Source organism: Tamandua tetradactyla, chromosome 2, assembly GCF_023851605.1.
Source record: "Tamandua tetradactyla isolate mTamTet1 chromosome 2, mTamTet1.pri, whole genome shotgun sequence".
Classification (NCBI taxonomy): Eukaryota; Metazoa; Chordata; class Mammalia; order Pilosa; family Myrmecophagidae; genus Tamandua; species Tamandua tetradactyla.
The window spans coordinates 21,565,312-21,590,196 of NC_135328.1; the positions used below are offsets into that span (position 1 = coordinate 21,565,312).

General features: G+C 35.7%; 1 long non-coding RNA gene across 1 annotated transcript in view; it reads right to left on the minus strand.

Annotated features, from left to right (window-relative positions):
- Positions 1-2,246: 2,246 nt before the first annotated feature.
- LOC143667012 (uncharacterized) overlaps positions 2,247-24,885 on the minus strand; it is a 37,644-nt gene continuing 15,005 nt past the window's right edge. The window contains exons 2-3 of the long non-coding RNA XR_013167819.1: positions 2,398-2,661; positions 2,247-2,297 (exon numbers count right to left, since the gene is read on the minus strand). This is a non-coding gene — a long non-coding RNA (uncharacterized LOC143667012). The remainder of the gene's footprint in view (positions 2,298-2,397; positions 2,662-24,885) is intronic.

Sequence of the window (24,885 nt, forward strand, 5' to 3'; positions counted from 1 at the left end):
TGCCAAAAAAGTATTTGACAAAACCCAACAATGTTTCATGAGAGTAACATTCAACAAACTAGAATTAAAAGGAAACTTTCTCAACCTAATAAAGGGCACCTACAAAACAAACAAATCCAGAGCTCACATCATACTTAATGATGAAAGACGATAAGATCAGGAGAAGATAAGGATGTGTGCTTTTAGTATTTTGATAAAACATCTAGCCAAGAGATTTTAGCCACAAAAATTAGGCAAGAAAAAGAAATAAAAGGCCTCGCAATTGGAAAGAAAGACAAAAACTATCTCTATTTTCAGATGAAATGATCTTTCATATACAAAATCCTACGGGATCCACTAAAAAATTACTAGCATTAATAAACAAATACAGCTAGGTTAACAGAATATAGGATCAATATACAAAAATCAATTTATTTCTATATATTTAAAATGAGCAAACCAAAAATGAAAATAAGAAAATAATTCCATTCAAAATAGCAATGAAAAATAATAAAGTATTTATGAATAAATTTAACAAAAAATGTAAAACGTATACACTGAAAAATATAAACCACTGTTGAAAAAAATTAAAGAATATCTGAAAATAGAAAAATATGCCATGTTCATGGATCAGAAGACTTGACATTATTAAGAGAACAATATTTCCCAGATGGACATACAGATTCAACACAATCCTTATCAGAATCCCGCTGACATTTTGTATAAACTGACAAACTGATTCTAAAATTCATTTGGAATTGCAAAGGGTCCCAAACAGCTAAAATAAACCTGAAAAACAAGAATACATTAGGAGGACTCACACTTCCCATTTCAAAACTTACAACAAATCAATAGAATTCAAAATGAATAGTACTAGCATAAAGCCAGGTACGCAGACCAAAGGAATAGAGGTGAGAGTCCAGAAATAAACCCATATATCTGTGGTCAGCTTATTTTCAGCAAGCATGTCAAAACATTCAGTGGGGAAAGAATAGTCTCTTTAATAAATGGTGCTGAGATAACTAGATAGGTGCATGCAAAAGAATGAAGGCAGACCCTTACCTTACACAATATAAAAAAAAAAAAACTAACTCAAATGGACCAAAGACCTAAATGTTAGAGCAAAAATTATGAAATGTCAAAAAAACATAGGGGTAAATCCTCACAATTTAGAAAATCCTTGCATTTAGCAAAGGATTCTTTTATATGACACCAAAAGCCTGAGCAATGACAACAAAAATAGATAAATTGAACTTCATCAAAATAATAAAAATCTTCTGTCCTTCAAAGGGCTTCATCAAGAAAGTGGAAAGACAACTCACAGAATGGGAAAAAATATTTGTAAATCATATATCTAGAATTCAATAATAAAAATACGAATTACCCAATTAAAAAAAAATTTTAAAGGATCTGAATGGACATTTCTCCAAAGAAGATATAAAAATGTCCAATAAGCACATGAAAATACGCTTGACATCATTAGTCATGAGGGACATACAATCAAAACCACAATTATATACCACTTCACATCCAGTAGGATGGCTAGAATCAAAAAGATGGTGAGGATGTGGAGAAATAAGAACCTCATACACTGCTGTTGGGAATGTAAAATAATGCAGCCACTATAGAATAGAGTATGGCAGTTCCCCAAACAGCTAAACATAGTTTACATATGTCCTGAAAACTTTATTCCTAGATATATACCCAAGAGAAATGAAAAAATACATTCATACAGACACGTGCATGTATTTATACATATACATATACACACGTATGTATCAGCAGTATTCATATAGCCAAAAGATGGAAACAACTCAAACATCCTTTAACTGATGAATGGATAACCAATACAACTGAACATTACTTAGCCACAAATGGAATGAAGTACTGATACTACAACAGGAATGAACCTAGAAAACATTATAGTGAAAGAAGCTAGTCACAAAAGACCAGATACTAAATGATTCCATTCACCTGAATAAGGAAATCTATACAGATAGAAAGGAGATTAGTGGCTACCTTTGGCTTAGTAGGGGAAAGAGATGGGGGGTTTGGTGAGTGATAGCTAAAGGGTAGGGGGTTCTTTATGAGGTAATCAGCTGTTCTAAAATTGACTGTGACACTGGTTGAATAATTCTGTGAATGTACCAAAAAGACATCAAATTTTACTCTTTAAATGGGTGAGTTGCATAGTATATAAACCATATGTCAATAAAACTTTAAAATACATACATACATATATACATACATACATGCATACATACATACCCAAATGAGAAAATCCTCTTCATACTTCCAAGTGAGTTGACAGTTTTAACCTAGTGTTTAAGTTTGAAATTGTTAAGCTTCCATTAAAAGTAACCAAAGACACCTAAAAGAGGTGAAAAAACAGCCCTGAAAACCAGAAGAGTCACTTACTTTTTATAAACTATGATGAGTGTCTATTAGAAACAATGCACTTTGAGTGATATGGAAAGAACACATCTTTAGTGCCACTGCCTGAGACAGCATCCCAGCATCTTGGGAATTGAGCTGAGTAAATTCTAACTGCACTCCTTTGTGTGGCCAATTTGCAGGATCCAGGAAAGGAAATGATGGTGAGAAAGTAGATCTTCACAATACTGGAACCCAGTTAATTTCTGTTCATCATAAGCACCTGTATCTAGAGAGTCCGTGTAATGCCTGTTTAAAAGAAAAGAGAGAAAAAGGAAAGAGAGGAAGGAAAGAAACTAACTCTAACCAATGAATCTTCCACCTAAAATGGAAAGGTCTCATTCTGAAATGATGGGCATCATGTCTACTCCACAGACCAGGCACAGTCCCAATTTCCACCTGAAATATAGGTCAGATCAGATCAAATAGAAGATGAAACATAAAGTGGGTCATTGATGGCATACACACTGAGAATTAATGGTACAGAAATGGGTACTCCTTGGTTGGCACTGCTCTAGACCCCAGCTTCCTCAGAACACCCAGAAGTTGACAGTATATTTATATTAACAAAATTTTCTTAAAATCTGAGTGGAAGATTCATCAGCCAGTAGTTGGATAGTGGGATTAAATACAAAGATTCTATGGAGGTCATTAGGACTAGATATTAGTCAGAAGGCACTAGTTGGAAGACAGCTATATGGAGAGAACATTTATGTTTTACTAGATGAGTAAGAAAAATGAGGTATGTAAAAAGACACTGTGACATAAAACCATATCCATATTCCATAGGGCGGTTTTGAAGGTTAAAATAGATGATGCAAAAGAAATGGTTAATACCACTTATGAATGGAACACAGAAAATGTTAAATATATTTAAACAAGTTCTACAAGGCTGAATTTGATGAACACCCTAATGGCAGATAGGCGTACTAATGAGGAGAGCGATTGTGTGACTGAAGTGGTTAAAGAAGACTTCTGGGCAAAAACAATATTTGAGCTAAACTTTGAAGAGAGTTCTGGCAAGTTCATATAAGGAAAGAGGATTTAAGAGACAGAGAACTTGAGAAAAGATGCACAGTTGTAAATCTCAAGCACATATTTGAGGAAACAGGAAATTGTATATGTCTTGTAAAACATCCTCACATTCCCTAATTCATTTCTCATTTCCTAGTAATAAAATCAAAGCAATTATCCTCTCAGAAAGCATTCAGGTATAAAAACTTATATGTGTACTGCTGCTCAATTAAATTAAGTACCCAAATTAACCTAAGTTTTTTTAATAACTGAATGAATAATTTAGAAATTTGGATAGATAGATGCATGGATAGATGGAAGGAAGGATAGACAAATGGATGGAAGGATGCAAATAATTGACTTACTGTATTAGCAGTCAAGGAATAGTTCGTCCTCTTCTCATTCCTTTGGAATTAGCCCATCTTGGTAAGAGACTTATTTATTCAATATAAGGAAATTACAGAAACCCCTATTTTAATTTTATGAAGGATTGTTGACTATTAACTAGTCTTCAGGTCATAGTTACTATGGTAGGTTGAATTACATACGCTAACAAACATAAATTCTTAATCTCAATCCACATCCCAGTGGGTGTGAACCACTGTAATTAGGACTTTTTGAAGACATTTTTTGTTAAAGTGTGGCCCCACTGAGTGAGAAGGCTCTTAACTCAGATTACTGGAGGCCTTATAAGAAGGAGGCCACAGGGAGAAGAAGGAACCCAGAAGAGAAAGGAGAGAAGAGTGCCATGTGATGGGAAAGCCAAGGAACCCTAAAGATTGCCAGCAGCCAGCAACAAAATGCTACAGTCATCAGGGAGAAAGTAAACCTTGCCAATATCTAGATTTTAGAATTCTTCTAGCCTCACAAATGTGAGTTTGAGTCAGCCCATTGTATAGTATTTGTCATAACAACTTAGGCAAAAGATACTTACCCCAAATCCTTCTTTAACCTGCAACTCTCCTAATTCCCACTTCCTTATCTAGGGATGACCACTGTGCTATGTGTTACTTGCATTTTAAATACTTGTTTGAACATTTAAATTCATACATGTATTAACATTTCTTTACAACTTGCTTTTGTCATTTAACAATGCATCTGTAAGTCATTTATGAGTAATATCCAATTCATTTATTGTAATGGGGCCATATTATTCCCATAGCATGGATCAATATTTTACATAATCATTCCATTTTGGGTGAACATTTGCATTTCCAAATTTATGTTTTGGCTATTAAGAATGCTGAAAGAAACAAACTTGTGAATATACATTTTTATATAGATTTGAAAATACTTCTATTGGGATAGAAGGTATATCTGCAAATATATTCATAGATTTGGAATTTCTGAGTCAAAGTATATGCATATTTATTGATAATACACTACCAAATGTTTAATTGACAGTACCTGTTTCCTGTAAAATGAACTGTGTTCAACTATGCATGATTTATTCAGTCTTGCCAACACAGGAAATTATAAATCCTTTTTCCCCTTTTTGAACTCACTTTAATTTGCATTCCCTGATTACAGTGATGGTTGAACATCATTTTATATCTGCATTATTAATTTTGAGATTTATGCCTATTAAAACATCTTTTGAAAATTTTAGTGGGTTCAAGTCTCTAAAATAAAATGAGCATGCCTACCCATACGTGTAGTTCATATATGATGAGAAAAACTAAGGAAGGAAACATACCAAACTGTTAAACATAACTACTTCTGAAGAGAGTAGTAGAATTCGGGCAGAATAAAATGTAAAGGGAGTTGTCTGTGTAGTTTTATTTTAAAAATAATCTTATATATTTATAAATTCGGATATTAAAATATTGAAGGAATACATGTCACCAGGATGTTTGTAGAATTAGCTTATTAAAATTATTACTACATAGTGTTATTCTATTTAGCATTCAAGTGACTGTTACATACAAAACTTAATATTCAGTTCTGGGAGATTTTATTTCTTTGTTTTATTATCCACTTCTCCCATTTTCTACAACTGCCAACCCCACCCCCCGAACTTTTTCTCTTTTCTTTCTTTCTGGCCTTATTAATGGCTCTTAGAACTCCTGGAGCTATTTCTCTTTTTTGTCTATACCTGTGCGGAGAAATTTCCTTGCCTCAATCTCCAACTCTCCAATATAATCTTCAATTTTTCCATTCTACTAGCCACCCTACCTATTAAGGTATGTTTTCTATGGTTTTAATTTTTAAAAGAGAGTGAGTTTCTATTTTTTTCCCCTCAACAATCTGTTATTTTCTTATCCATCAATTTCTTCTGCAATAATACTAATTATGTTTATTTCAAAGTTTCCTTCTTTTTACCCTTGGGTTAGTCCTGTTCATTGTTATTGATTTCCTTATATATTTGGTGATTCATGATCATCCATTCATGTTTAGAGATAAGCATAGAGGTCCTGTAGTTTTGTTAGTTAGAATATATTTTCTCAACCTGAGCGATAATTCCTGTATTCTTGACAGTCAGTGCAGTTTTCATTACAGTGTCCCTAGCTTTGGGGTTCTTGCAGAATGCAAGAATACCCATTTTGGCAGATATCCCCTAGGTTATGCAAATGGATTGTTTTCCAGGTACATGAATTTTCAGTTCTGTTGGTGTTGCACATAGTTCTCTCAAGGACACACTTTTGGCCTATGGTTGTTTCTGGCAATCAGCTTCATCTGCTGTTTGATTTCAGGGATGGATGTCTCAAAATTGCTGTCTATTGATTGAACAGAATACTCTTTCTAGACTTATAGTGAATGCACACACATACACATATTTCTTAGAAATGACAAAAATATAACAGAACATTCCTTCCATTCTTATAGATGAGTCTATCTGTCTTTCTATTTATTGCAAGTGAATGTACGTGTTCAGTTCTCATGTGAACACAATCCCTTTCAGTATTTCTAATTTCCATAAACACCATTATTATGTTACTTGTTTAAATATGCTAAAATATAAAATTCCTTCTATAAATAAAATGTGTCCTCATGATTAGTCTTTTTTTTCACTCAGTGCAAATGGAAATCTTCCTTTCCTTTGTTTCTTTCCTCAATTTATTTTTCATTCTGTATTTCCTTTTGCAATCTTTCCTATCTCCTTCTTTTTTCCCTTGCCTATCTATCCATCACCCACCAAGAAAATTGGGAAAGTTTTTGTATTTTAAAGTTATGCAAAAAGAGTGAAATGAAACTGACACTTGTTCCCTATTTCAAAATTTATGGTATTGCCTTGAGGAGATCCCTAAGGAATTAACCTGGTTTCTTTGAACTTTATTTTCCTAAAGGGAAAGTTACAATAGAAAAGTCTTCCATGGACTACAGAATTGATAAGATTTTGTCATCAATTTTGAACACAGTATCAAAGTATAGATTTAGATACATATTTACACTTCCATTTTTTTAACTGTTTGAAACCTTTCATGTGAGATGTCGTCTATCTTTAGACCTTCCTGTAGTATGTCTCCATTTCAAATGAATGCTTTGCTTGAAGTGTGATTACAGGGATTTTACATCCTATTTCCTCTCCTTATTCTCTTATCCCCAGGTTTCCTCTAGTAGCAGAGTCTGAGAAGGTCTCAGCTGTATCAAAATTGCCTGAGAAGACAGCCAATGAAATGCTTCCTATTTGTCGATCAAAGAACTTTGAGAACCAAAACTTCCAAAGCCTTGGGATTTTTTAAGCTTTTTAAAATTAATATTTTTGCTAGCACACTAAACATGTTCATCTGCTAGACTGAATATTTTAGTGAGCTGATGCCTACCATATGCCAATAGCAACCTGCACTCACCCTACTCTTGTGTCTATAATATTAACTGCTTAGTAGGAATTACCTTCAGCAGTTCCAATCATAAACAGGCTATTTATTGTTCAGCTTCCATTTATCACTATTGCCTCTTAAGTAAAAAATGAAATGGAGAATGACTTCTCCCTCTGGCAACCAGTAAAGCTTATTAAAATGATCTGGGTGGGAGGATGGCAAAGTAGAAAACTCCAGGAACCAGTCCCTCTATCAGAACACTAATAAACAGGCAGGAACTGTCTGAATCAACTACTTTGAAACTCCAGAGTCCTGCAGAACACTGTACAGCATACAAGGAAGAGTGGGAGGAAGGTGACAATTTGCAGTAAATACCAGTAAATTGTTCTTTCCACATGGAAGTTAATATCATCCATTCCCTACACTCACAGCAGGCAGCAGTGGCGTCCAACCCTGAGTATGGCTTACTGGTTCCAGAAAAGGACATAAAGATCTATTTCCCCAAGATTCTGAGGGGAGAGTGGAGGTCAATTATTGATCGCTACTTGTGATTAGCTACTTCCAGTGGCTAGGGGCCAGTTCTGAGGACAGCCATTGTTCCACCCCACTTCTGGTACAGGCAGCAAAAGACACTTAAAAGCAGTATGCTTCTTCAGAGTTGCAGAAGATAGCTGAAGGGCTGCATTTGCTGGGTAGGTGCTGTATTCAAGAAAGTACAGCCTTGAGGAGCTGTGGAAGAAACTGCTGGCACTCTCCCTGGATACTCCCTCATCTTCTTCCTAGGACAGTTTGGAGGCAGCCAGTGCTCCCGTTATAAGCCCATGACCTTGTACTAGCTGGGGAAGACTGATCTGGGAAAGTGCTCTCTAGCATGTACCTCCTACTAGCATGTGCCCTCTGAGCAAAAGCAGCTTGAGAAAAGGAAAGGCAAGGTAAAAAACAACTACAGTACACAGGTTGGGGGAAAGGCTTACCTGCTTTAGTCCTTCAATGGGACACCATGAGAGGGAGAAGTTCTGTCTCCTGGGAAGTCAAGGGGCCATTCAAACAACTATATACAGAAAAACACCCAAGACCACTGGCAAACACAAGCCCAGGAGAAGAGACAGGCCCAGAAAAGGCAAGGAGGGACCCTGCACTTTGCATTCACCATGTGTTTATCTTCCAGTTAGGAGGACTGAACTCCGATGGAGAGCACTAGCCAATATAAAGCTAACTTTCAAAGATGGTGAAAGGTGTTTTTTGCTTAGGTTAGCTTGGCTTTGTTAGCTCCTGACACTTAAGAAAATCTCTGTCATATCACTAGCTGATTTCAAACTTAAGAAATGAGCATGTCAGGAAATAAATGTGATAGTTTACATTTTAGAATGTTAAAATATACAGTGTGCAACAAAACAGTATAAGACAAACGATGAAACAGGAAATGATGGATAATGCAAAGGGATAGGAAAAAATCGCGAAAAATATCAATGAAGAAGACCCAACTGTGGACACACTAAACAAAGATTTTAAAAAGTGATCCTCAGTATGCTCAAGGAGATGAATGAAAATACAGAGGAAGGACTAAAGGGTATCAGGAAAATAATGAATGAAAAATGAGAAAATCTTAACATAGAGATAGAAATTAAAAAGAGAATAAAACAGAAATACTAGATGACTGAAATGAAAAATTCCAGGAGAGGTGCAACAGCAGATTGGAGTTAGCAGAAGAAAGAATCATTGAATTTGAAGACAACAGAATTGAAATGAGTCAGATTGAAAAGCAGAAAGAAAATAGAATTATAAAAAGTGAAACAGCCTAAGAGACTTATAGGATACCATCAAGCATACCAATCTATAACTATGGGCTTCCAAAAGGAGAAGAAAGAGAGAAAGGGGAAGAAGGAATAACATCAGAAAACTTGCAAAACTTAGCAAAAGATGTTAATATGTACATCCATTGCTAGGTATCTATTCAGAGGACTTAAGGGCAAAGACACAAACGGACATTTGCACACCAATGTTTATAGCAGCATTATTTACAATTGCAAAGAGATGGAAACAGCCAAAATGTCCATCAACAGACGAGTGGCTAAGCAAACTGTGGTATATACATACGATGGAATATTATGCAGCTTTAAGACAGAGTAAACTTATGAAGCATAATAACATGGATGGACCTAGAGAACATTATGCTGAGTGAGACTAGCCAAAAACTAAAGGACAAATACTGTATGGTCCCACTGATGTGAACCGACATTAGAGAATAATCTTGGAATATGTCATTGGTGACAGAGACCATCAGGAGATAGAAATAGGGTAAGATAATGGGTAATTGGAGCTGAAGGGATACAGACTGTGCAACAGAACTGGATACAAAAACTCAGAAATGGACAGCACAATAATACCTAATTGTAATGTAATTATGTTAAAACACTAATGAAGCTGCATCTGAGGTATAGTTATTTTTTTATTTTTTTATTTTTATTTTTTTCTCTATTATCGTTTTATTTCTTTTTCTGTTGTCTTTCTATTTCTTTTTCTGAATCGATACAACTGTACTAAGAAATGATGAATATGCATCTATGTGATGATATTAAGAATTACTGATTGTATATGTAGAATGGAATGATTTCTAAATGTTGTGTTAGTTAATTTTTTTAATTAATAAAAAAAAATTGCAAAAAAAAAAATGTACATCCAAGAAATGCAGACAACACCAAACAGGATAAATATGAATAAAAACATACCCTTGTCACATATCGATCAAACTGTCAAAAGCAAAGGACAAGGAGAGGATTCTGAAAGCTACAAGAAAAAAGCAAACACGTTAAATAAAAGGTTCCCAACTACACTGAATGCCAATTTCTGATCAGAAATCATGGAGGTAAGAAGGGAATGGGTTGAAATACCTAATGTGCTGAAAGACAACAATTGCCAAACAAGAATTTAATATCCAGCCAGATTTTCTTTCCAAAGTGAGGGGATGTTTGAAAAGTGATGGAGAAATTTAGACATTCCCAGGTAAAGAAAAGCTAAGGGAGTTCATCACCACTTGTTCTGCCCTAAAAGCAGTGCAAAAGGGAGTTCTTCAGACTGAAAGGAGAGGATTTTAAATAATGCTTCAAAGTGGCATAAAGAAATAAAGACCTCTGCTAAAGGTAACCATTTAGGTAATTATAATGTCAATACTATTGTATTGTATTTTTTGGTATGTAACTCCACTTCTTAAGTCATTTTGGTGCTAAACTGTAAATGCATATAGGTTAACGATAAATCTATGGCTTTGTACATACAATGTACAAAGATATAACCTGTAAAAAGTACAAAAAGGTGGGGGGTGTGGGGGTATAGGTGTATGTATATGCTATTGAGTAAAGTTGGTATCAAATCAAATATGGTTGTTATATATTTAGTTTGTTAAATATTAACAGTATGGTAACCTCAAGGAAAATATATGAAAAATATATCCAGATAGAAATGAGAAGGGACTCAATTTGGTACAATACAAAAAATCAGATAAACATGGAATTAGGCATTAATGGGAGAATTGAGGGACAAAAAAAGGTATAAGACTTTCAAAGACTAAATAGCAACATGGCAGAAGAAAGTTCTGCATTATTAGTATTAACTTAAAATGTAAATCTTACAAACTTACAATTTTGAGACTATGAGAATGTCCAAAACAAGGTGTCACCAAAGGAATCCTTGACTCCTCTTATATTGCTGAATGCAACAACATTACATCTACAATTACATGTAGATATAATCAACAGTAGATGCTATCAACTTACTGATGATTTAGGTCCACAAAATGTTCTCACAGTACAATAAAGACAGTGATTTTAGGCAAACAACTGGACACCAACACCTGGCCAAGGTGACACATAAACCTAACCCAGATATTTTAATATCAGTGATGGGGAGAACAGCTAGGCAGATCAATAAGGAAATACAAGACATGAATGATATTCTAGCCAACTACACATCTATAGAACACTTCACCCAACAACAACTGAATACTCATTATTCTCCAGCGGACATGGATCATTCTTCAGGACAAACTACAACTTAGGTCAAAAAACAAGCCTCAATAAGTCCAAAAATTTTGAAATCATTCAGTGTATCTTATCCAATCACAATGGAATGGAGCTAGAAATTTAATTAACAGAGGGAGAAATGTAAAATTCATAAATATGTAGAACTTAACATACTCTTAAAACAACGAAGGGACAAAGAGGAAATGACAAAGGAAATTAGGAATATCTTAAGTCAAATGAAAATGAAAATACCAAACATATCAAAACTTATAGGAGGCACCAAAAACAGTGCAGCAAAGGAAACTTAGAGAAATACTTACATTAAAAAGAAGAAAGACCTCAAATCAGAGACCTAACCTCAAAACTGGAATAATTAGGAAAATATAGAAAACTAAGCACAAAGCAAGTAGAAGGGGGAAAAATTAGCTTAGAGTGGCAATAAATTAAATAAAGAATTAAGAAAGAATAGAGAGAATCAACAAAATTATAAGTTACTTCAATGAAAAGGTCAATAAAATGGATAAATATTTAGCTAGACTGATGAAGAAAAAAGAGGGCACCAATAACTAAAATCAGAAATGAAAAGGATATTACTACCAACCCCAGTGAAACAAAAGCAGTGAAATAAAAGGGACTGAAAGAAGAATTTTGACAACTGTTCACTCACAAATTAGATAACCTAGATATTGTAAATTCCTACAAAGGCACAAACAACCCATGCTGACTCAAGAAGAAATAAAAGATGGTCACAAAGCAGTAACTAGTAAAGAAAATAAATCCAAAGGAAAAAAAAAACATCCCAACAAAGAAAAGTCCAGGATCAGACGGATTAACAGGGAAATTTAACCAGACACTTTAAGAGGAATTAACACCAATCCTGCTCATATTCTTCCAAAAAATTGAAAAGGAAGGAATACTTCCTAATTCATTCATCAAGACCAGGATCACCCTCATAACAAAGTCAGATAAATAAACCACCAGAAAAGAAAATTATAGACCACTAATTATTATGCATATACATATAAATATCATCAACACTGTTATTCAACATTGTACTGAAAGTTCTAGCCAGAGCCGTTAGGCAATAAAAAGAAATAAAAGACATCCAAATTGGAAAGGAAGAATTAAAACTTGTCCTATGTCCACATGATATGATCCTATATAAAGGAAATACTGAAAAATACACAAGGGTCCTAGAGTTAATAAATGCATTTAGAAAAGTGAGTGGGCACAAGGAAAATCCAAGTCAGTGGTTTCTATACACTAGTAATAAAAAATTTGAAAAAGAGATAAAAAAAAAACTAATTTACAATAGCAACTAAGGATCAAATATCAAAGAATAAATCTAACCCAGGATGAGAGGACTTGCACACAGAAAACTACAAAACATTACTAAAAAAAAAATGAAGAAGTCCTAAATAAATGGAAGGGCATTTCTGTTTATGAATTGGAAGACTAAACATTATTAAGATGTCAGTTCTACCCAAAGCGATTTACAGATTCAATGCAATCCCAATAAAAATTCCCACTACCTCCTATGCAGAAATGGAAAAGCCAGTCATCAAATTTAAATAAAACAAGAGTTCCAAATATCCAAAGCCATCTTGAAAAAGAAGAACAAAGTTGGAGGACTCACAAATCCTGATTTAAAACTCATCACAAAACTGCAGAAATCAAACAGTATGATACTAACACAAGATTGGAAATATAGACCAATGTAATCAAACTGAGAGTTCAGTAACCAACCCTCGCATTTATGGTCAACTGATTATTGAGAATGGGGCTAAGACCACTCAATTGGAAAAGAACAATCTGTTCAACAAATGGTGCTGGAAAAACTGGATGCCCATTTGCAAAAGACTGTAGGACCCCTACCTCACACCATATACAAAAATCAATTCAAAATGGATCAAAGACCTAAATATAGTAGCCAGAAATATAAAGCTCCTAGAAGAAAATGTAGAGAAGCACCTTTAGGACTTTGCGTTTGGCAATGGTTCTTACACTTTACATCTAAAGTACAAGCAAGAAAAGAAAAAAAAATAGATAAATGGGTTCTCATCAAAATTAAAAAGCTTTTGTGCATCAAAAGACTATATGATGAAAGTAACAAAACAACCTACACAATAGGAAACAATTTTTGGAATGCACATATCCATTAAAGGTTTAATATCAGAATATACAAAGAAACCCTTCAACTCAACAACAAAGGGACAAACAACCCAATTTAAAAATGAGAAAAAGACTTGAATAGACATTTCTACAAAGATGATATTCAAATGGCCAAAATGTACATGAAAAGATGCTCAAAATCACTATTCACTATTCACTTTGTAGTAGAATTAAAACTACAAAGAGATACTATTTCACACCACTATTGGTCTACTATTAAAAAAAAAAACACAGCGAATTACAAATGTTGGAAAAACGTGGAGAAATAGGAACACTCATTCATTGGTGGTAGGAATGTAAAGTGGTACAGATACTGTGGAAAACAGTTTGGCAGTTTTTTTGAAAGTTAAATAAAGAATTTCCACATGACCCAGAAATTCCACTTCTAGGTATATACCCCCCCACCCAAATTGAAAGCAGCAACTCAAACAGATATTTGCACATCAATGTTCATAGAGGTATTATTCACAATTGCCAAAAGATGGAAGTAACGCATATGTCTATTAACTGATGAATAAACGAAATATGGTATGCACATGCAATAGAGTATTAGTCAGACATAAAAAAGTATGAAGTTCTGATACATGAAACTACATCGTTGACTACAAAGACCTCATTTTGAGTAAAATAAGCCAGACACAAAAGGACAAATATTGTATGATCTCAGATATAATTAGAATAAGCAAATTCATAGCCAAGAATCTAGACTATAGATAACCAGGGGACAAGGTGGGGGTGGGAAATAGGGAGTTAAGGCTTAAAATATAGTTCTATTTGGAACAATGGAAAATTTTGGTAATGGATGATGGTAATGGCAGTAACATCATTCTAATCATTATGCTAACAACACTGTGAACATAATTAGCAGCAATGAATTATATATTTGAATGTGGTTAAAAGGGGAAATTTTAAGTTATATTTATGTTACAAGAATAGAATATTTTTAAATATCCATGGAACACCAAAACACAGTGAACCCTAAGTTAAACTGTGGATTATAGCTAATAGTATAAGTATAAAAATGTGCTTTCAAACAACAAAAAGACAGCCAACCCAATTACAAAATGGGCAAAAGACTTGAACAGACACTTCTCAGAAGAGAAAATACAAATGGCCAAAAGGCACATGAAGAGATGCTCAACTTCCCTGGCTATTAGAGAAATACAAATCAAAACCACAATGAGATATCATCTCACACCCACCAGAATGGCCATTATCAATAAAACAGAAAATGACAAGTGCTAGAGAGGATATGGAGAAAGAGGCACACTTATCCACTGTTGGTGGGAATGTCAAATGGTACAACCGCTGTGGAACATAGTTTGGCGGTTCCTCAAAAAGCTAAATATAGAATTGCCATATGACCCGGCAATACCATTGCTAGGTATCTACTCAGAGGACATGAGGGCAAGGACACAAACGGACATTTGCACATCAATGTTTATAGCAGCATTATTTACAATTGCGAAGAGATGGAAACAGTCAAAATGTCCATCAACAGACGAGTAGCTAAACAAACTGTGGTATATACATACGATGGAATATTATGCAGCTGTAAGAATAAAGTTATGAAGTATGTAACAATATGGATGACCTTAAGGACATTATGCTGAGTGAGATTAGCCGGAAACATAAGGACAAATACTGTATGGTCTCACTGAAATGAACTGACATTAGTGAATAAACTTGGAGAATTTCGTTGGTAACAGAGACCATCAGGAGATAGAAATAGGGTAGGATACTGGGTAATTGGAGCTGAAGGGATACAGACTGTGCATGAGACTGATTGTAAAAACTCAGAAATGGACAGCACAACACTACCTAACTAATACAATAATGTTTAAACACTTAATGAAGCTGAATGTGAAAATGATAGAGGGAGGAGGGCTGGGGGCACAGATGAAATCAGAAAGAAAGAGGATAAAGATTGAGATGGTATAATCTAGGAATGCCTAGAGTGCATAATGACAGAGACTAAAGTACAAATTTTTAAAAATGTTTTTGCATGAGGAAGAACAAAGGAATGTCATTACTGCAGGGTGCTGACAATAGATGGTAATTAATATTTTAAAATTTCAACTTATGTGTGAGACTAAAGCAAAAAATGTTTATTTGGTACAAAATTTATACTTTGACTAGTGCATTTCCTAATATAACCTATGTAGACAACTTAATTGAGCACTGTTAAGTACATGGAACCTTGAATAGGAAATGAGATTTTGTTGGTTTATCCAGAGAGATGCCTCAATAAATCCCAGAGTGATTTGAACAGTGAATAAAAAAGTATCTGCAAAGTCCCCTTTGGGGAATGGTGAGAACGGGGGAAAATTCAACTTCCTCAAGTTGAAGTCTTGCTATTCTCACAAGCAGTGTGGACAACCAAGGCTGTAGGCTGAGCTCCCAGTCTTGGGGTTTGTTCATATGAAACTTAACCCCACAAAGGATAGGCTAAGTCTACTTAAAATTAGGCCTACGAGTCACCCTCAAGAGAACCACTTTTGTTGCTCAGATGTGGCCTCTCTCTCTCCAGCCAACACAACAAGCAAACTCACCACCCTCCCCCTGTCTACGTGGGACATGACTCTCAGGGGTGTGGACCTTCCCGGCAATTTGGACAGAAGTCCTAGAATGAGCTGAGACTCAGCATCAAGGGATTGAGAAAACCTTCTCAACCAAAAGGGGGAAGAGTGAAATGAGACAAAATAAAGTGTCAGTGACTGAGAGATACCAAACAGAGTCGGGAGGTTATCCTGGAGGTTATTCTTACACATTAAGTAGATATCACCTTGTTATTCAAGATGTAATGGAGAGGCTGGAGGGAGCTGTCTGAAAATGTAGAGCTGTGTTCCAGTAGCCATGCTTCTTGAAGATGATTGTACAATGATATAGCTTTCACAATGTGACTGTGTGATTGTGAAAACCTTGTGTCTGATGCTCCTCTTATCTACCTTGTCAACAGACGAGTAGAACATATGGAATAAAAATAAATAATGGGGGAACAAATGTTAAAATAAATTTAGTTTGAAATGCTAGTGATCAATGAAAGGGAGGGGTAAGGGATATGGTACGTATGAATTTTTTTCTGTTTCCTTTTTATTCCTTTTTCTGAATAGATGCAAATGTTCCAAGAAATGATCATGATGATGAATCTGCAACTATGTGATGATATTGTGAATTACTGATTAAATATGTAGAATGGAATGATCAAAATAGGAATTTTTGCATTTGCTTGGTGTTTTTTGGTATTTAAAAAAAAATTTTTTTAATGTGCTTTCATCAGTTGTAACAGATGTACCACCCCAATGCAAGTTGTTAATAGGGTGATATTTTAGTTTCCTTGGCTGCTCAAGCAAATACCATACAATGGGCTGGCGTAAACACTGGGAATTTATTATTTAGTGTTTTTGAGGCTGGGAAAAAAGTTCAAATCAAGGCATCATCAAGGGCATGCTTTCTTTCTGATGTCTGACATTCTGGGGCTGGTGGCTGGCTCTCCTTGGTCTTCATTCCCCTATCACCTTAAAATGCACATGGCAGCCTCTCTTGGCCTTTCCTTTCTCATCTGGGTTTCACTGATGTTCAACTTCCGGCTGCTCTCCTGTAACTTTCTGTCTGTCTGAATTTCATTCCACTTATGAAGGACTCCAATAACAGGACCAAGACCAAGTCTGACTGAGTTGGGCTGCACCTCAACTGAAGTAACCTCATCAAAAGGTCCTCCTTACAATGGGCTCACATCTGAAGGAATGCAGTTAAATTTAAGGACATATTTTTCTGGGAAACATACCTCCCAAAGCAACACAGATGGTATATGAGAATTCTGCATTTTAGCAAGATTGTTCTGTAAAGCCACAATTTCTCTAATAATAAAAATGTCTGAACAATTTTTTTTTCATTGTCTGAACAATTTTACTCTTCTACATTTCCTGGTTTTCTTTGACAATATAATTCCTATAATATCTGTCACAATACTTAACTTTTCTCCTTAAGATTTCTCAAATCCTTTCATTTATCTCTACCTCCCCTATTTCTATCTTACTTCAGGCAACCTCACCTATCACCTGAATCACTGAAACAGAATTCAAACCACACCTCCTCTACTCAAGCCCTCTTCTATCTGCATCCCATATGACTGCTAAAATGTCTTTTCTAATGCAACAACATGATTGCTACTCCTTGTTCATATTCTTCAATGTCTTACATTGCCCATAGGATAAGTTCTGAATTACTTAGCATGGCTTCTATGACCCCTGACATTGGGCATTTTCTTATTTACTTTCATTTCTCATTATTTCCCACCCATCATCTCCTGATTTTACATACCTTAAGTAGTCTCCCTCTCAAAGTGCTATTTCTAATCTCTAAATCTTTGCATATACTGCACCTTCTGCCAAGACTTCTCTCTCAATCTCCCATTTTTATCACGAAATCCCATAATCATCAGTTTCTGTCTTTCCCTTGCAGATCCAAAGTGCCCTACATTAACCACACTTTATTGTAATCATTCTTTTACAGTCTTTTCTTCTATAACTGAAGGCAAACTTCTTGTAGGTCAGGATTAAACGTTAATCACCATTATGTTTCAGTACTTAATACAGTTTTGGCTTAGAGAAGTTGCTCAGGAAGAGTACTTATGGAATACTAGAGTTAAACATAGTCCTTAAGTTCTACCATCCTTGAATACCATCTGAGGAGCTACTAAAGACTTCCCTTCTAAATGAACCTCAATGCTCTCATAAGACCCAAATCTTAGGCTTGTTTAAATAATCACCTTTTACAGTGTGTTGGATTGAACTATTTACCCCAGTTTGGACATGTTATTGGTCTTTGTCTGCAGCTTTCTGGGTATGCCTCCATTGTAAATAAGATCTCATCAAGATGTTACTTCAGTTATGGTGTGGCCCAATTGAATCAGATCAGGTTTTAATTCAGATTACTGGAGTGCTTTATAAACTGAGTGAAAGTCAGACAGAGAAGCCACCAAGAGCAGCCAGAAGCTAAAAGTCAGTGAAACCTGAATATACCACCATGTACATGGCCATATGACAGAGAAGCCAAGAACCAAGGATTGCTGACAACCAGGTCCAGAAGGCCACGGAATGAGGAAAGAAATCATCACTTTAGTGACGCCTCAATTGTGGACTTCCCCTAGCTTCAAAACTGTGAGCCAATAAATTCTCACTGTTTAAGACAAACCACTATATGGTATTTATTTTAGTAGCGAGGAAACTAAAACGTAACAATTCATTGCTTAGTGAATGAATAAGCATTGTGTGTTAATGTGAAAAATGAGCATTTAGGAACTATTGCAATAACTGCACTGAGTTCAAACTATATGCCAGGAAATGTACTCAGTTTTGGAGCTAGAAATATAAGTGAAACATGGTAATCATTCATTAATGATTATATACAATGCTCAGGCCCTCTTCTAGACACTGGAGCTATGTTTTATATGTAGAGGCAATAGAATTTACAGATAGTTTGGATCAGTAGTGAGGGAATGAAACAAATCAAGCCACATTTCTACATGTTGGTAATCAGCAACTGGGTGTCTGGTTTTCCATTACAGATGTGAAAGAGATTGGGGCAAGAGAAGGTTTTTGTGAAAAATCCTAATTTCTGTTTTCAACAGGTTACTGTGAGATGTGTTTTAAAGATTCATTAATGGAGTTAATTCTAGAAAGAGCCAAAAGGCTAGAGTTATAAATACAGATTATAAAGATATTGAAAGGAAGAAAATGTAGATGAGCAAGTAAAGAGGTCCATAAACAGAGCCCTAGAAATGCACAAATTTAAAGAACAAGCAGGATTGGAAGAGCCAGACAAGGAAACTTAAAAGGAACTGTGATTAATGTTGGAGGAAAATAAGGAGTGTGTGCTACTACATAAAAACAAGAAATGAAAATATTTCAAGAGGAGAGAGGTTCATCACTGCAATTCTACCAAGATGTTAAATAATAAATAGGAGAAGGTTGGAGGTGGCAGCATAGGCGATCTTTAGTCACAAAACAGTTTTAATAGGAGCAGTCTCAGTGAAGTACTGATACTGGATGATGATGATGATGTTGATAATTAACATTTAGTAAGTGTATTAGTGAGAGTTCCCCAGAGAACTAATAGGAGATACACGTATTATGAGATTTATCATAGTAATTGTCTCACATGACCATGGGGATGGGCAAGTCCAAATTCCAAAGAACAGGCCACAAGCTGGGAACTTCAGTAAAGGTTTTGATGAATTCCCCAGGAGAAGCTGGCTGGCTAAAGTAAAGATAGAAATTATTCTTCCTGACTGCTGAAATTGTCAGTTCTCCCTTTAAGGCCTTCACCTGTTGGGATGAGGCTTCATTCATTGCTGAAGACAATCTCCTCAGTTGACTGTAGATGTAATTAGCTACAGATGTAATCAACCAATTGATCATTTAAATCTGTGAAAGATCCTCACAGTAACAATCAGGCTAGTGCTTGCTTGACCAAACAACTGGATACCATAACCTGGCCAAGCTGACATATGAACTCAACCACCACAGTGTACAATCACTATGGGCTAACTCTCCTCTAAGGATCTTAATTTAGTATACTGACTCATTTAATACTCAGAGCAACATATAAGCTAAGATACTTTTCCCATTTTATTGCCAGGTGCTAAATTTGAGTAGGTTGAAGAAAAACTGTGAAATGAAGGCACATCTATATTCAACTCCGAATAATTTTTGCTATAAAGGAAATCAAAGAAATGCGATGGTATATGGAAGGAGATGTGGGATCGAGTTTGTCAACGCAATAGAGTTTATGGGTTGGTAGAATAGGAACTGCTTTCAGGATATGGAATGGGTCAAATTGAAATTTTTGAGGCAATATTATCATCTAATGATAATAATATCAAGGAATTGGATTGTGGGTGATGTACACAGAGAAGGATACATGAACACTTATTTGCAGCTGATTGTGCTAAATACTCTCATACATGGCTGATCACTGTTTAATAGGAGTACAATGAAGGCTGCTACTGAATTTCAAGCTTTACATGCCACTTGTTATAAGGCCTCACTTGGGATTCAAATAGATAAAAATATCTCTAAATTAATGAGTGAGAGAAAGGAAAATTAACCCTCTATTATAAATTGCATTAATTACACAGAGGTATTCTTTTGAGACTACATCTTTAACTAATATTTTATCTAAATGTCTGGCTATGTACATTGCAAAACACTGGTATTTGTCCTTGAAAATGAAATACTTGGTATGGATTTTTCACACATTTATATACATTATTTAGTTTAAGCACATTACCATCTCTAAACAATATATTTTAGAATGAGAGTTTTTCTTATAGTTTATTGCACTTTATTAGGTAATTGATCATTACTGTTAGGAAACACACAGAGACACCCCACACACAATCATTTGGGCAAGACGGAATGACTACAGATAGAGAAATTCATTAAATTTCCCAGAGTATTTTACAGATAAGATAGACCTAAGGAATTTAAGTGACTTGATTAATTAAAGGTCATTTGCTTAGTATATAATAAAGGTGAAACCACCACATACTAACTCATTTTTACTCTGAAGTACCCCCTCCCTTACTGGTTTGCAGAAGTTCCTGTTTCCTTTATTTGTCTGAGCTCCCACCTCCTCATGGTTATAAGAAACTCACTTTACCACAAGAAAAGCTGCTGTTTCCTATCTTTTTGCAGTGCCTGCTAAAGCCAGTTCCAGCAACTAGGGCATGCAGAGTCAGGAGAATCCCTGACCTAAGTCACCTTGCCTAATTATAATAGTGAAAATCACACCCACTGATCATGCTAAGCGGCCAATTTTGAACATGTGACACATAAAGTAGCATACGTTGGATTTGTACATATTCTACTTTAGCCTGCCCCTTAACCCATGTTCACCCTATTCTTAGCCAAGCCTCAAGCCCACCTTCCCCAAATGGTATAAACCCTCCAGGTTCCTTCTGCTCAGGGAGACAGATCAGAGGTTTACCCCCTATCTCTTTGCCAAGCTACTCACACTAAATTCCTCCTTTTCTCGAAATCCTGTTGTCACAGCATCGATTTCTGTGTGCAGCACACAAGTTCACATTGATGGTAACAAAGGCAAAACTCCTTCACTGCTGTGGACATTAATTCTTTTCCCGACCATGAGTTGTCCTATTACAAATTAAACATATACATGGATTCATTTATGCATACATTTTCCTTAGCAGTAAGACTTCTGAATAGAGTAAATGTGATGAAGTCTGAGAGACCGACGACATGAGTCATTGTTGTACTGCAGACAGACTCATGAAAAGGGATGTATCTCTGAGTCATTTTTACTTTCACCTTTATTCTTCTGCCTGGGGTTTACTAGCTGTCAGTCACATTCACTTTTTCTCATGAAAATATTTTGTTGTTGCCCATCAGCTCCCTCCCCAAAGCTTGGAAGCCCCAGGAGACACTGAAAAGACAAAAATCCATCTGGCTTTTAAAATGTCAGAAGATTGCATTAACCCATAGTGCACACTGGCATCCAGCATGAAGTGATGGAGTTCTCAATCTAATGCTTAGAAGTTGGCTTCTTTTTTTCAGTAATATATTACCCAAGTCACCCCATGCAGCCTCTTAACAGCCTCTTACACATAATAACCATTTGCAACTCAGGGTCTGAACTTGTGAATCTGCAGATGTGCAGTCCAAGCAAAACCTCTATAGAAAAGAATATGCTCATGCTGTGGATCTGTAGCCACAGAGTTTTACATCTTCCTTTAAGGATGAACTCATCGCCTCTACCTGGCAGCAGCAATACTTTCTCAGAGGTGCTCTGGTACTTTGCTCACATGGTACTGAGCTCTAGTAAGTTCAGTGGTACAAAAATTTTTGAAGAAATTGCAGCCAAAGAGAGCTAGGTGCCCCTGGTACAAAATTACACTATTCACACCATACCTAGTCACATGTATCATCTAGAAAAATGATATCTGTGCTGGTTTGAAAGGATGTATGTCCCCCAGAAAAAAAACATGTTTTAATCTAAATCCCATTTTGTAAAGGCAGAATAATCCCTATTCAATACTGTATGTTTGAAACTGTAATCAGATCATCTCCCTGGAGATGTGACTTAATCAAGAGTGGTTGTTAAATTGGATTAGGTGATGACATGTCCCCACCCATTTGGGTGAGTCTTGATAAGTTTCTGGAGTCCTAAAAAAGAAGAAACATTTTGGAGAATAAGAGATTCAAAAGAGAGCAGAGCAGAACAAAATAGCCATGAGAAGCAGAGTCCACCAGCCAGCGACCTTTGGAGATGAAAAAGGAAAATGTCTCCCGGGGAGCTTCATGAAACAGGAAGCCAGGAGAGGAAGCTAGCAGATGATGCTGTGTTTGCCATGTGCCCTTCCAGATGAGAGAGGAACCCTGACTGTGTTCACCATGCGTCTTTCCAGATGAGAGAGAAACTCTGACTGTGTTTACCGTGTGCCCTTCCGCTTGAGAGAGAAACCCTGAACTTAATCAGCCTTCTTGAACCAAGGTATCTTTCCCTGGATGCCTTTGATTGGACATTTCTATAGACTTCTTTTAATTGGGACATTTTCTTGGCCTTAGAACTGTAAACTAGCAACTTATTAAATTCCCCTTTTTAAAAGCCATTCCGTTTCTGGTATATTGCATTCCGGCAGCTAGCAAACTAGAACAGTACCATTTACATAGAAATTACACAGTGTAAATGCCCAGTACTCCAAGGGACAATCCTGTAAATCACAGCCAAGTTAGCAAAACTTTGGATATGATGGAAAATAGAGTTGGAAAGATTCAGGAGATCCTTTTGTCCATAGAATGCATTCCAAAGTGATAAAACTGACCATAGTACATTTCAAATGTTTCCTTAAACCTCTATCAATATAATAAAATAGATGAAAAGAGCTAAACAAGTGAATTAAATTTCTTTCAGTTCAAGTATTATACTGTGAAAGAGTAAGCAGAAAAGCAATGAGCTCTCTACTTCACAAAAACAATTGTTCTTTTCTTTTATGCATAGCCATGTGGTGCTTAGGGAGCCCATGCAATATTAAGCCTCAAGTAAACAAACACATAAGCAACTGCTATCAAAAAGATGGAAAATATCACAATGCTCCAAGGATGTTCAGATTCAAAGAAACACCTCCTAATGATACAAACATGTCCATCAAGAGAAAGAAAGCTACAGCATCATTTAACCACCAGTATTAACTTGAAATGCAAGCAACTTGAATAAGCAAAGTAATTTACAGAGATATGAGACTTTATCTAAAAACCAGACCATTTATTATATTTCTGTATGTAAAAAAAAGAACATTTATTATAAATGCTCCCAACTAAAGAATCCTTTGAAATACTGGATTTCTAAACACTCTGAACCATGCTGGTTTCGGTGCCCAGAATAAACCCAATAACGGATCAGTGGCTGCATCTTCAGAATGCTGGCTTAATATAAAAGTCACACATAAGCATGGCAGAAGTTTTGAAAATATATGTGAACAACTTTAATAGAAGTCATTTGTATTCTCTCCATCTAGAGAAGATGGTTTAAATTCTCCCCATTGCTTTGCTATGAATATATACATCTATTAATGTACAATATTAACAAAGAATACTTACAACTAAATGCACCATTCATCTGATGTAACTATTATATATCGATGCCATTTACTTCTCAATGATATACGATCTTAAATAACATTAAAATTTTCAAAAAATTACATGCAAATAGATGACCCCCTAGGCATGAGAAAGAAAATGGTGAGGAGAGAGATACGATGCTGTTCTAGTTTGCTAGCTGCCAGAATGCAATATACCAGAAACGGAATGGCTTTTAAAAGGGGGAATTTAATGAATTGCTAGTTTACAGTTCCAAGGCCGAGAAAATGTCCCAACTGAAACAAGTCCACAGATACGTCCAATTTAAGGCATCCAGGGAATGATACCTTGGTTCAAGAAGGCCAAGGACGTTCAGCGTTTCTCTCTCAGCTGGAAGGGCACATGGCGAACATGGCGGCACCTGTTGGCTTTCACGTGGCTCTACCAAAAGGGGACTATCTCCAAAATGTTTCCTCTTTTAAAGGATTCCAGCAAGCAACTCCACCTTCAGTGGGTGGAGACATACCTCCATGGAAATCATCTAATCAAAAGTTACCACCCACAATTGGGTAGGTCACATCTTCATGGAAACAATCAAAATGCTCCCATCCAGCAATATTGAATGAGGATCAAAGGGCATGGCTTTTCTGGGGTCCACCACAGATTCAGACTGGCACAGATGCCCTAAAAAAATTATATATATATAATATATATAATATAAATACAAATCTGGTGGAAACTCTCACCAGATTTGTTTGAAGAAAAATCCAGAAAGTTATTTGTGATGGATAAAATTATAAGCCACAAAATGAAGATTTTATGCTACTATTAGGAACAGTAGAACAAAATGCCATGCTCCATATGTCTTACTTATATAATCACTAAGAAAATGATAATAGGTAGAAA